Below are 13,248 nucleotides of genomic sequence, written 5' to 3'. Positions count from 1 at the left end.
ATATTATTTTCTGAGTCAGATCCTCTCACTTGATTACAGAGTCTCTGATTGGACTAGTCTAGCGGGCCAGCTGGCTCTGAACCCCGTCTTAGCCTCCTGAGTGCTGGGAGTATAGATGGGCCACTGCAGCAGACTGGTGTTTACACGGGTGCCAGTAAATGACCTCAGGTCCTCATGCTTTATCTACTAAGCCAGCTCCCGGAACCCTTGAGAGTTTTCACTGACAGCTTCCTGTGTCTCCTCCACCACTGTTAGCTGAGTGCATTGCTGGTGACCAGACTCAACCGTTTAGCCTCCCAGGACCACAAAAAGGTCCACTTCTGGGAACTGCAGGTCACCCAGACTGTGACCATCAGATGAATTAGACCATATTTCTGGGGAAAGAGGTTGACTACAGAAAGTGGACGTTTTTGAAGGTGATCTAGTAGGGATCCGGACCAGCATAAGGAGGTATTGCAAGACCATGAACATTCCAGGTACTTTTAGTTTCTTTGTTTTGTTTTTCGAGACAGGGTTTCTCTGTAGCTTTGGAGCCTGTCTTGGAACTCATTCTGTAGAGCAGGCTGGCCTCGAACTCACAGAGATCCACCTGCCTCTCTGCCTCCCGAGTGCTGGGATTAAAGGTGTGCACCACCACCTCTCGGCTTTTAAGTACTTTATTTTTAATCTTTTAACAATATCTCTTCATAAAACCTTCTATGTATCAAAAGCTTTATAAGACACGCACATAGACAGACGTCTTTTGATCTCATTGTTTCTCTAAGGTAGGATTGACACAGCCGTCTTCATTATATACATGAGATTGATCTTGGAGAAGGTCTGTTTTGTCCTAAACACTAAATCAGTAATCACTCAAAAAGAACCTAATCCAGGTCTCTTGGGGTTTTGGTTGTTTTGCTTTTTGTTTTTCCTGACAGGGTTTCTCTGAGTTCAAGGCCAGATATAATGAGTTTCAGGACGGCTAGCCTCGAACTCAGAGACCCGCCTGCCTCAGCCTCCTGAGTGCTAGGATTAAAGGCACGTGCCACCATGCCCTGCAAGCCCAGGTCTCCAATGCCAAGCAAGTGTTGCAGGAAAGAGGGGAGCAGAGCCACCCCTCACACAATGGAGCTTCTGCTCTGTTCTGCAAGTAGAATGAGATCGGTGGGGACTAAGCCACCTGATGTCCGCACAGCTTCAGAATCTCTCTACACAGTGCTTGAGCAAATCCTGTGCCCTGGTGCAGCTGGGGAGGGGAAGTGACCGTCTGAGATAGCTGCGGGGCAGCCATGCGGAGATCGTTGTCCTTGCGGTTTCATTGATTTCTGTAGAAAGGGAGTCTGTGATCTTAGTTGGAAATATTTACGCTCCAAGGAGAGAAGCTTGGGAGTCTGGTAGTGTCATTAGGCCACTCCTTCCAGCGACCTCCTTCATTCAGCGAGTCCTCCCCTGTGGCTCCAGCCTCCTCCATCAGTCTTCCCTTGCACAGAGCAGGCTGCGTGAGGCCCTGTGTTTATGAGAGCCACCTCCAAAGCTGGAATGGAGGAGTAAATGACAAGTGATGGCATCTACAAGAGGGGCAGCCTCCCTAACCAGGGAGACACTTCAAAGTGTGCCCCACCGCAGTCTCGGCAGGGGGCTTCCTGGGCCTCGCCTGTCTTCTCAGACATCTGTCCACATGGTCTCCCAGGTTTGCAGAGCCCAGTTCATTTGTCTGCATGAGTCTTTCACAGTCAGCCGGGCCTCTGCAGAAGGGGAAACAGAGGCTCCATGATGCCCAGGTTGTGAGTTTAGGAGAGAGGGAGTTGAACCCACATTCCAAAATGCCTATTTGGGATTCTACTTGCCAAAGCCACCCTCCCCGAAGGTGAAGACTGTGCCTTATCTGTCTCTGCCTACAAATTAAAGCCAATAGCTAAGGCTCTATACATATTTCTGTGGCAATAGCTGACTTGCTTTGCTGTCTGGGTCCTTAGGCCAAACTTGATTCAAGTCCAAAATTTGAATTTGCAATTCCTTCAGGCCTCCAAGAACAAAGAACATTAGATGCTCACAGACGTTGGATAATGTCCAATCTGATTCCCCAGTACCCAAATAAAAATTCTTTATATTAGTAAAATTGTTTGGCAGTTCTCAAAGTCCTTCTATTTGATCCAGCTAGTCATCCCTAACACCACAAACTTAGTGCAGAGACGAGGAAACGCCGCAGAGAGACGGTGTAATTTGTCCAAAGTCACACAGACGGTCCAGAGCTCTCTCTGCACCTGTAGCGATGGCAGATTCCGATCCCTTTCCTCGGGGCCAAAGGGCGCTGCTGGAGAAGGAAGAAAGTGACCTGAAGGAAGCAATGGAGCAGGAAGATGATGGTTGTCCCCAGTTGCTCCCATTTCTTGAGACCCTCCCCCATGCCAGGTCCCGCACTGCACCTCCAGGGACGGGGTCCCCAAAGCTGACAACCTCAAAAGTGTGTGTGACATGACAGAGAATGAGCTGTGGTGCAGAGAGAGAAACTCTCAGTGGAAACCACATTGTGATCAGCTATGCTAATTCAAATGGAATGCTCTTTCCAGTCCAAGAATGGGAAATAGTACAAACCATTGTCATTTTGGACCGTGCTGAGAAATCATGCAGCGGGAGCTGGACATGGTGGCGGGGTGGTGCACTCCTGAGATCCCAGCACTGGGGAGATGCAAGCAGCTGGATAAGGAGTCTAAGGTCAGCTCAGCTACACAGACAGTGATGCCAGCCTGGCTTGTGTAAGGCTCTGCCGCACAAAGACAAAAAAAAGCTATCAAAGTTTACATAAGAATGTGTTTCAAAGGTATGTACGCTTGGTTAATATTTGTTTTATTTTATTTTGTTGTTTGTTTTTTTGAGACAGGGTTTCTCTGTAGCTTTGGTGACTGTCCTGGAACTAGCTCTTATAGACCAGGGTGGACCCAGACTCACAGAGATTCACCTGCCTCTGTCTCCCAAGTGCTGGGATTAAAGGCATGCATACACCACCACTGCCCAACTTGCTTAATATTTTAAATCACAATTTCTCTGAATTTTGTGATGTTTGCAGTATTTGTTGACTTTAAAAACATACTATTTTTCTTTTAGAGACAAATTGTCACTCTGTAGCTTAGGTTAGCCTCAATTTCACAACCTCCCTGTTTCAGCAAAAGCATGGGTCTTTCCCCCATCTGGCCAGCTTCCTGTGTTGATCCAGAACAATCAGGCAAGGGGTGTGTGTGTGTACATGTGATCACACATGATATATGTGTGTAGCTTAGAGAACAACTGCTCACTAATCAGTTCTTTCCTTCCTTCTGGTGGTGAGGCAGGGTCTCTCTTGTCGTTTGTGCCGACGAGCTCCATACTCCATGACTCTCAAGCTTCCAGGCCATTCTCCAGTTCACAACTCCTTTCCTCCCTCAGGAGTGCTGGGAGGACAGGCGTACTCCACTGGGTCTAGCTTCTCACCTGGTTTCCTTGGGTAGAACTCAAGCCACCAGGCTCGCATAGCAAGCGAGCTTGCTCTTACCCCTTGCCTTTTCCTCTTCTGCTCAGCCTCACGGGTTATGCAGCCACACCTGTTCATTTTGAAAGACCCCCAAGGTGGGCTGCCTTTCAGTCTGGGGAGACCCTCCCAAGGAACAGCGAGGCCACTCGTACGGATGCAACAGCAAGAGGTTTATTGAGTAAACACAGGTACCTGCGGGCAACAAGTCTTTCGGAGGACTTGCGCACCTTTAGGTTGAGACAGTGGATTTTTTATAGGGTAGGGAAGCAAAAGCGCGGGAACAGAAGCGAGATGCATAGTTACAGGGTTCTGATTGGGCAATTCAAATAAGGCTCGGGTTCAAACTGAGTACAATTTCGTGGTTTCCAAGAAATCAGATATACATGCTGCCTCGGCCTATCTAGGGTACAATTCTTCTTTTGGACCCCAAGTCCCCTGCTGGCAGTCCAGATGGTTGACCATAGATATCTTGCCTAGCTCAATGCCCCTGCCCCTAAGCTGGCCAACGCCCTTATCTCTAAATTGAACTCCTCTGTCTTAGCTTTTAGTTATACTACTCAAACTTTAAGCCTTGTAAAATAGCGTTATTGCTGCTGCTAACTTAATGCTGTTAAGTAGGGGTCTTTCATTTTCACCTGTGGAGAACAGTTCCTAACAGCATGGAATTTGTTTTTTAAAACCTGTGAGTCTGAATGGAGTGGTTCCCAGGAAAGGAAGGGTAGTACTTTCTTCTCTGCTATGTCTGAGAGATGCGCAGGGTTGTAGTGAGACATCACGGCTCCATCCCAGGCAGTAGAGAAGCTGGTTGCCTAGGCTTGGCCTGTGGAAACAACCCACAGCCTTAGGAACCCAACCTCAGACCTCACACTGCCCACATGGCTGAGGCTCCCATATGAAGCAGATCAGCCTGGCCTGCACGCTCTGCAACCAGAAACTTCTCGTGCAGGGCACCCGCTGGGGAGGTCTGAGGACATCACAAATATGCAAGAGCCTAAAGTCCTGAGGGAAGTAGGTGCATAGGTTTAGATGGCACTGTGAGTGTGCAGAGAGGAGCCTCAATATGAAGGGTTGTGTGTTTCCACAGAGACCAATCTCAGGGCCCCTGCCCAGGCATACGGATTCGGGGAAGCCGCTGGGGTTTGTTGTGTGACAGGCGTGGCGGGCCCTGAACACGGTCCTGTTTGAGACGGTCCCCTTCTTACCTGCCTCCCTCTTCTTCACCAAGGACTAAAGCATTCCCTACAGGGAAACCCTGAACTTGGACTTCTCTGGGCCAGGCCTGCCAAACCTGGAAGACGGGAAAGCGTGGGAAAGACTGACGCCATTTGTCTTCCCACTCTAGACAGCGCTGCTCTTCTGCTGTCCCGAGTGGACGCCATTCCCCATCAGTGCCTCTCTCCCAGCACCGCTGGGACTGGCAGGTCCACTTAATTGACAGACAGGACAGCTGAAGCAACTTAGTTTGCCCAATCTTGCCAGGAAGTGGGGTTTTCCATGCTCGGACAGGGACGACGCTGGTTTACCCTAATGGTATTTAGATCACTGTGAAGCAAGGTAAGTGCAGACTGATATTTTCAAATAAAAAGCTAATGAAAAAAAAATCTAAATACCACCACTCACCTCCAGGAAACCCCATGTTAAACAACAAACACAGCTCTGCATGAAACTCACCTCACTCACCTCGGGGAGCATGAAAAAGGCCTACGTCTTCACCTTTGCCTCCCTGCCTGCGGGCTCAGCTCTTTGTCAACAGGCTTGTAAATGACAAGTCACCCGAGGACTTGGTTTTCTAGAAAGCTGAGCAAGTAGCAAGTACGTTGTTGTGTATATAAACATGCCTGGTAGGGAGAACGAAGGATGCTTAATTTTAAATGTTAGCAAGGCTTCCCTGGGGAGACCTGGTTTGACTTGCCGGATACGAATATCACACCAAATTGATGGTGCAAAGTTGAGTAAATGTTTTGTTTCAAGGGATTAGAAGAGACAGCTCTGTAGGTAAAGGGTTAACCCTGGCTTAGTTTGTTTCCTGTCCCTACCATAGAATTCCCTGATGAAAGCAACTTTAGGGGAAGAGAGTTTATTCTGCCTCCAGGTCCAAGGAAGCTGAGGCTGCTGGGACCCGGAACAGCTGGTGGGGCTGAATGCATGAATCCACAGTGGGAAAGCGGACAGTAAGGATGCTCATCTAGGGCCCTGTTTGCTTTCCCTGTTTCATGAAATCCAGGATGCCCTGCCCAGGAAACGGGTCTTTCCACATCTATTAAACATAGAGATAAGCCCTCACCCACAGGCACGCCCAGAGGCCACCTCCCCAGTTAGTTCCCACACACTCAAGTTGGCAATAACGTAAAGCTAACCATCACATCTCACAAGCGTGAGCTCTTGGGCTCAATCCCCCAAAAGCACTCTCATCAAAAAGTAAATAATAAATAAATAAAATAAAAAAGTCTTGTGATCTCAGCCTTGGGGAAGTGGAGTCCTGTGGGCTAGGAGCTCACTGGCCAACCAGCCTACCCTAATCAGTGAGCCCCAGCTCCCAGTGGACAGCTCCTGAGGTATGATACCTGAAACTGGCTTCTGGACTCTATACCCACCCACAAATATACACCAACACACACACTTTTTTTTTCTAAAGCCTGAGGACCATTGAGATGGGTAAGCAGATAAAGGTGTTTGCCACCAAGTCTGAAGACCCGAGTTCGATTCCTGGAAACCACATGGAGGAGAGAACCGATGCCCATAAGTTGTCCTCTAACATCACACACACACACACACACACACACACACGACCTTGGCTTAATTTCTATCAGGTCCCTGTTGTGCTGGAGTGGGAACCCCATCTTTCTAACTCTAAGTCATTGATGGGTCAGGGTGGGGTCAGCGGCACGGACTGCTAGTAAGACCAGGAAGTGAGTGTTCCACACGTGTCCATCTTAGTGAGAAGTTAGCGCCATTTTTATCCCCATTTTACAGATGAGGCAAAGAGATAGTAGAGGGTTGCAGAGATAGGAAGGGGCACAGTGAAGTCTAAAATCAAAGACCCAAGGACAGAGCTGCCACCAAATATCAGTCACCTAATGTTGAATGATTGCTGTGTCCTGACCTAGGTGGACAGGACGGAGCAGTGAAGAAAGCAGAAGGAGGTCCCAAAAGAGCTTTGGTTTGACTGATTCCAGCCACTTCCTGCTTACAGCAACCATGAGACGCGCCCTCCATTTCATGGTTGCAGGCACCATGTCCCCCAGATTTTTTTTTCTCCTGTTGCCATCCTAAGGTCTAGTAACTGCCCATTTGTTCCAGGAGACTCCCAGAAAGATGTGTGTTCATCTCACTGGCTGCTGTGTTATGCTCCAGGGAAACTTCTGGGCTGAGGCCTCTCTCCCACCCCCTCCTGCCTGCTCTGAGACCCACAGCGGCATGCTGTCACCCTGCAGGCTCCGGGAGAACCAACTCTGTGCTACTGCAAGCACAATGCTCAAGCCATGACTGCTTGGGGGCCTGGCTCGTAGAGCCCACTGGACACCTGGCTCATATGAGATCTATCCCTTAGAAAGCCAGAGATCTCCTGGGAAATCATTCCCTCTAGCCTTCCTTTACGGAGAAAGCTCATGAGCCCAGAAAACGGAGATAAAGCACTGTCGGTCGCCGGATTCATAGCAAAAGGAGGACTTAAAATCAGAGAGAATGGGATGTCTAGTCATTTTGTGCAGCTGTTCTTGAGCCCATCCCTTCCTCGTACTCTTGAGACACCGTCAGACCTCAGGGTCCACTCTCTGTCGTATGAGAAGAGTGGAGGCTCTGCTGCCCAATAGCCCAGAGCCAGTCTCGCTGCTCAGCATCGGCATCGTACCTCCCTGGGTAAACACAGCCTTACTTTCTTCATTCATGAATAAAGTCTGCAGGAATTTTGTGGGGCATTCAGTGAACTGAAGGGTTCATGCTTTTAGCACACTTGCTTCCCTTCCTTGCATCTCAGGATCACATAAAAAAGACAGGATCCTTGCCCTTAAGATTATAATCAAAGCTATGAATGGATCTGCACGAGATGAAGGGCGAAATCGATAAGCTAGCTTAAGGGTGAGTCAAGGAAAGTAGGAAAGGTAATCGGAGCACTTTCGTCAAAGAGGAAATGCATGCTTAGAAGCTGAGAAAGAACGGTGAATTGCCAGGATGTATTAGGAAAGTTTTCCAGAGAGGTCTTCCCCAAGTCCCTTCGTAAGGCAGTTTCCATCTTTACACTGGGCTTCACAGCATAAAGCCTGATACGCTTGTCCAGCAGTAAAAAGTAAGCCCTCCCCGGAAGCAAAACAAATGGAACGAGGAACCCCGTCTAACATAGCGAGAGACACATTGGACAGGCTAAGGTTCTTGTTTTCCAGAGGCAGAAGGGAGCCTGTCCTGCAGAGCTGGGGAGGGACTGCCTGGTCTGGAAGGTCCACATTCCTGACCATTGGCTGACTCCTTTCATTTTCATTCCAACTGGTAAGCCCAACCAGACAAACCCCACCCACTCTAGACTTTGGGTGCCTAGAAGTTGGCCCTTGACAAGGGGATCATCAGAAGTCACCAGGAGCTCTCAGGTGCATCCAGTTGTGTTGTGTATTGGTCCAGCAAAATGTTAGAGAGATATGTGGCTCAGAGCTTTCGGCAGGGGGGGGGGGGGCGCATGATTAAATCACCAAGTCTCTTATTTGTGTTGGATAGTGAGATAAACTATGGGAGCCTTCACCCATAAAACTGTCTGCAGTATTGAAAACACGCTTCATAAAAAACTCCCTGGTGACCAGGAATGCACCCCTCTAAGATGGGAGTTGGCTGAAAATGCTTTCACGACAAAGCAAAACAAAAAACATAAATTATTAGTGCTTGTCCCGTTGCACAGGTGGGCGGTAGGGGGCGCCGTTGATACAAAGTATATCAGTAACCCGTTGACTCCATTACAGGCACGGCAGACTGTTTTCATCGTGCAAGTCCCTATTCTGAGTAATTAGTAGTTATGCCAGGAGAAGAATGTGGCTCTTTCAGTTTGAAGGGTGATCTTTTCCTGGTTGGCATCCTATTGGCCAGGACTGGCTCCCTTTCTACAAAATTGTTTCATTCTTATTTTGAACTTTGCCACACAAGATTGGCCTCGCTCCTGAAGAAGTTATTGGATGTTATCTGTCTCAAGGACAAACATTTGGTGTCCTAAGAATCCTTATGCTGGAATGTGGACCAATCAGGAATGAGGGAACCCAAGTCCCACTCACTAGCTTGGAAGCAATCTAGACAAAGTAGGGTCAAATCCTCCCCTTCCAAATGACCTCAGGAAACACTGAAAAAATTACCCTTATTTCACCTATAATCCCAGGAAAGAAAGCTACCCCTAGAAATGTACCTAAGTGCTTCCCACGAATAGGCTAGTTTTCGGGAGAGTATAGAGGTTGATCCTCAGCATTCATGAACCAGACAGAGTAATGCTTGCCTATAATCTCAGCACTCAGGAGGTGGAGGCAGGGGTTATCAAAAGTTAAGGGTTAGCCTTAGCAACAAAGTGAGTTCAAGCCAACCGGGCATACACTAGATCATGTGGATGTTTGTTTATTTGTTTGTTCTTTTGTTTTTCATTCTAAAGACTAAAGGATAGCTACTCAGGCACCAGGCACCAGGCACCAGGCACTGGGCAGTAGAATTGTGTATATCCAGATGTTCGGTCCTTACAGCCTGAGGGATGAACAAGGATGCCTTTCTTACCTCCAACCCTTCACTTTCTCTCAATCACCAGCCTCCAGTGCTAGTCCAGCTTCACCAGATTCTGCTTGGGTTACTTTGGGATGCCCAGGTCATCACAAGGATCAAAAAAAAAAAAATACTGATATAGTTGGGGCTATTGCAGATACTTTGGTTTTTTTTCTGGAGTCTAGAACCTTCACTGTCCTGGGCAGGCTTCTAGTTCTTCTGCAAAGGAGGACAGTAAGTTCCCAGACAGTTCAGGTACTTGTCATGGTTCAAGACTCGGGGATCCAGGCTGAGTCGCTGTCTCAGGACCCTCACCTCCCTGCACACAACAGCATGGTGGAGGCACCAGAGAGAGGCTGGGAGACAAAGGTGGCTTTCACCCAGAGCCAGCTGCGAGGGGATGGCTATGGCATGATCTGTAGCCCTGACGCAGGGTGCTGTCCTGTGACTCTGAGCTCAAAAATGTGTGAAATTTCTTTTTGCTGGGCATTTTACATCAAGCGGAACCTGTTCTCAGAGAAACATTCCATTTCACAGACCCTAATGGTTTTCCTCTGTGCCGTTGCATTAATGAGGCTCTGGGTCATTCTAATCAGAAGGAAGCCATGCAGATAATTGCCTGAATTTTTAATTCAGGGTTATGATAGGAGAATCAAAGTCACACTGCAGTTGCTGAGGCTGTCTTTGGTTCCAGGCCATTGACTTTTGTAATTTTCTTTGATTTCCCCCTCCCTGTCTCTTTCTTTCTCCTACTCCCACTCCCACCTCTCTCTCTCTCTCTCTCTCTCTCTCTCTCTCTCTCTCTCTCTCTCTTTCTGCTCCTGGAGGCAGTTTCAAGTTGGGTGGCATAGAGAAAAACAGGGGCAACCCTTAGGATCTTTCTTCCTCCTCTTTTTTTTTTTAATTCTTCCCTCCCCCACCACTGAAGGAGTTGATCTGTAATACACCTGTCACCCCAGGGCTGGTTCTGGGAGAGCGCCCTGCCACTGGCCTCCCGACTCAGGGTCTCCGTGCTCATAAGCAAAGACAGGAACTCTGCCCCAGGAGAGGACCTCCCTTGGCAATTTACTTTTCATTTCATCTCAGATTTTAGGGAAAGAGAGTGAGACTTAAGGGGGGAGGAGCAGGAGACCCGTGCTCAGAGAGTTCTCTCCGCCAAGACTGTGAGCTCTGGAGCTGGGACGAGGGTGAGCAGGATGCTGGGGTCCATTCTGAACAAATTTACCTCCTGACATGACTACCACAGAGGGTTAGAACCTTAAAAGACTTTTCAGAACTCTGAGGAAGTACCCAAGACAGAACGAGGTGAAGGCAGATTGGTTGTCTTATATACGCCACCACTCTGCAAACATAAAACATCCAGAAGTGGTACAAATGGGGGCTCCCTGATATTGACCAGGTGACCCCACTGTCTGGGACCTGGGCCTGATACAGATTTTGCTGGGGAGGAAAGTCAGCCTTCTTGGCCCAGCTCCAAAAAGGCAGGCTGGCTCTTCCAGGACAATGGCTATTCCTGAAAAGGGGACTTCTTCTCCCAGGATCCCCTACAGCCACACTGCCAACAGATGTTTACCCTTGAAGCCAGTATCAGCAGAGTGAGCCTTTCCCTTGCAACTGGGCTCTGAACCGATGGCCACGGCTGATGTGGCCTCTAGGTGCAGGTTATATCTGCACATCAGGCTCTATGACAGGCAGGAGTCTTACCTTTAACAGACAGCGGTATTTGCACCCCGTGTGAGCATCTTCTAGCTACCAAGGACTTCCCATGCCATCTGGTCATTAACTCAGACCTCACGATCTCTACCCACCAGGAAGTGGGTAAATCAGCCGGAAGGAAACCGCTCCTACCACCTGCATCTTCCTTCCCAAGCGGGAGGTCGTGTTTGTCTGCGTTTGCACTTTTGCTTTAGCAGGATACAGAAATACCTTTTGAAAAGATTGCATCCCCAGGGTGTAGCAACACCACTGCCTACAGTTTTTCCCATTGCAAGATTGCAGAAATTATGAGGGGCAGTTACCTTTATTATCCCTACGGGGCTTTCGTTTCCTCAATCAAATGTGGCCTTGTGCTTGAATAACACCTGTGTCTGGAGAAGGCCAAAGCAGCTTCAGAGTATGCTGTCTTTGTTCAGATGTTAGGGACAAAGGGGAGAAGACTGCCCCTCATTTGAGGCCAAGGGACTTCACCCAGGTTCTGCTACTATCCAAGAGATATTTGCACACCTCTGTTGAAATTTTTATTATTGCCGCTGTTTTTCATTTTGCTTTGTTTGAGACAGCCTCTCACTGTGCCCCTGCCTGGCTTGGAACTCTGTAGACTAGGCTGGCCTTGGACTCAGAGATCCACCTCCCTTTGCCTGGGTGCTAGGATGGAAAGAATGCTCCACCAATGTCCTGCTCTATTGGAATTTTAAAATAAAATCGGTTGTTTGTCTTGGTGGTGCACGCATGTAATCCCAGCACTCAAGAGGCTGAGGCAGGAGAAAAGAAGGTTTGAATGCTGGCTGGGCTACATAGTAATCCATTGCCTGAAAAAAAAAATAAAGATGAAAACAAACTGGGGTGATATTTCACATCTGTAATCCCAGCGCTTGGAAGGCTGGAACAGGTGGATTGCTGAATTCTGAGCCAGCCAGGGTTACAGAGCCAGGCTTTGTCTCAAGAGTAATACAAAAATTAAAATCAGTTAGTTTCCATTTCTTTTTTAAAAGGGGGACATTTTTAAAAACTCTTTTAGGCAGAGCTGGTGCTTCATTCAATCAGCAAATATTCAATCAACACTAATTATATTCCCCATTGTGCCAGGCACTGAGGCTGCTGAGAGGAAAGATGGAGTGTCCTGCGCTCCATGGGCTCCATTTAGTTGGGCAAATGGGTGGGTAAATCCTGATCCTATTGGATGAAGCCCGCGGCAGACCAAAGTAGAACTGTGAACATTGAAAGGACATCCTGCAATCTAGCTAACAAAACATTCTAAAAACTCCAGCAAAACTAAGTCGCAGCCAGCACCCTCATCCCTGTGCTCAGCGTGCCTCCATTCAGGGATGAGCAAGTCCGGTCTAAACTTTGCCCCCTTCCCCTCCAGAGCCATCTCTCTCTGGCTCCCTAGAGACCCAGGCTGCTCCCCAGATCCTGTGCACTCCAGTCCTGTGAACTTGGAGTTAATTAATGATTAATGCCAGCGCCGGTGCCGTGGCTGGAGGCCGAAGCTTCCTTGGGGTGAACCAGGCAGCTCCGTCTTGGAAACTGCCCCGGTTCCTGGCTCAACTCCAGCCCAGCACAGGCCCGAGACAGAGCCAGCTCCCACACCCACAGGCAGTACCTTCTCAAAGCCGTCTGGAACCTCAACGACATGCAGTCTCTGGCCCTTCTGGAGCAAACCTAAGGCGCTGGGGTCCCCTGGGAGGGGGAGGTGGGGTGTGAAGCACAGAATCTTAGGACAGATTCCAGGTCTGGTACTAATTAGCTGGGTGGCCGTGGGGGCATTCTCCTTACCTCTTTGGGGCTTCAAACTCCTCATCCGTAACCAAAGAAGACTGCGACCAGATTGGGCCCTGTTCCGTGTCTTCGCATGAGCTGAGCTGTAGCCCTGCCTGGGATGCTCTATTTTTCCTGTTTTATCACTCATCCTTCAGGGTACAGTTAAGGGGTCACCATCTTCAGAAAGCCATCCTTGGCCCTCGTCCCATGCCCTTTCCCTTAGCTTCAGGGCGCTGCTCCCCTTTTCATGACTTAGCCCATATCACGTCCAGTTGCGCCTAGCTAGACTGAGCTTGAAGAAGTTGTTTAGCTCTTCTATCCCTGCATAGTGTCTGGTACTAAATGCGCTCAGAAATGTCGGGTTTCAACCATTTCTCCATTAGTGGTGCCCGTTTTATTTTGTAGTTATCTTACGTGTATGAGTGCTTTGCCTGCGTGTCTGTCTGTGGGCAGTATTCGTGCCTGGGTCTCAAGGAAGCCTGAAGAGGGTGTGGCTTGAGTTAAAGACCTTTGTGAGCCATCTTGTGGGAGCTGAGATTCAAACTTTGTCCTCGGAAAGAGCA

General features: G+C 48.7%; 1 long non-coding RNA gene across 1 annotated transcript; it reads right to left on the bottom strand.

The window, feature by feature from the left end:
- Nucleotides 1-646: 646 nt before the first annotated feature.
- Nucleotides 647-11,065, bottom strand: LOC142831867 (uncharacterized). The gene is made up of 3 exons (XR_012907082.1): nucleotides 10,910-11,065; nucleotides 2,575-2,743; nucleotides 647-2,314 (listed from the first exon to the last, which is right to left on the bottom strand). It is a non-coding gene; the product is annotated as an uncharacterized LOC142831867 (long non-coding RNA).
- Nucleotides 11,066-13,248: the final 2,183 nt, after the last annotated feature.

Source organism: Microtus pennsylvanicus, chromosome 11 (genome assembly GCF_037038515.1).
Source record: "Microtus pennsylvanicus isolate mMicPen1 chromosome 11, mMicPen1.hap1, whole genome shotgun sequence".
Classification (NCBI taxonomy): Eukaryota; Metazoa; Chordata; class Mammalia; order Rodentia; family Cricetidae; genus Microtus; species Microtus pennsylvanicus.
The sequence above is the reverse complement of the archived record's forward strand: the minus strand, read 5'-3'. Positions and strand labels throughout refer to the sequence as shown.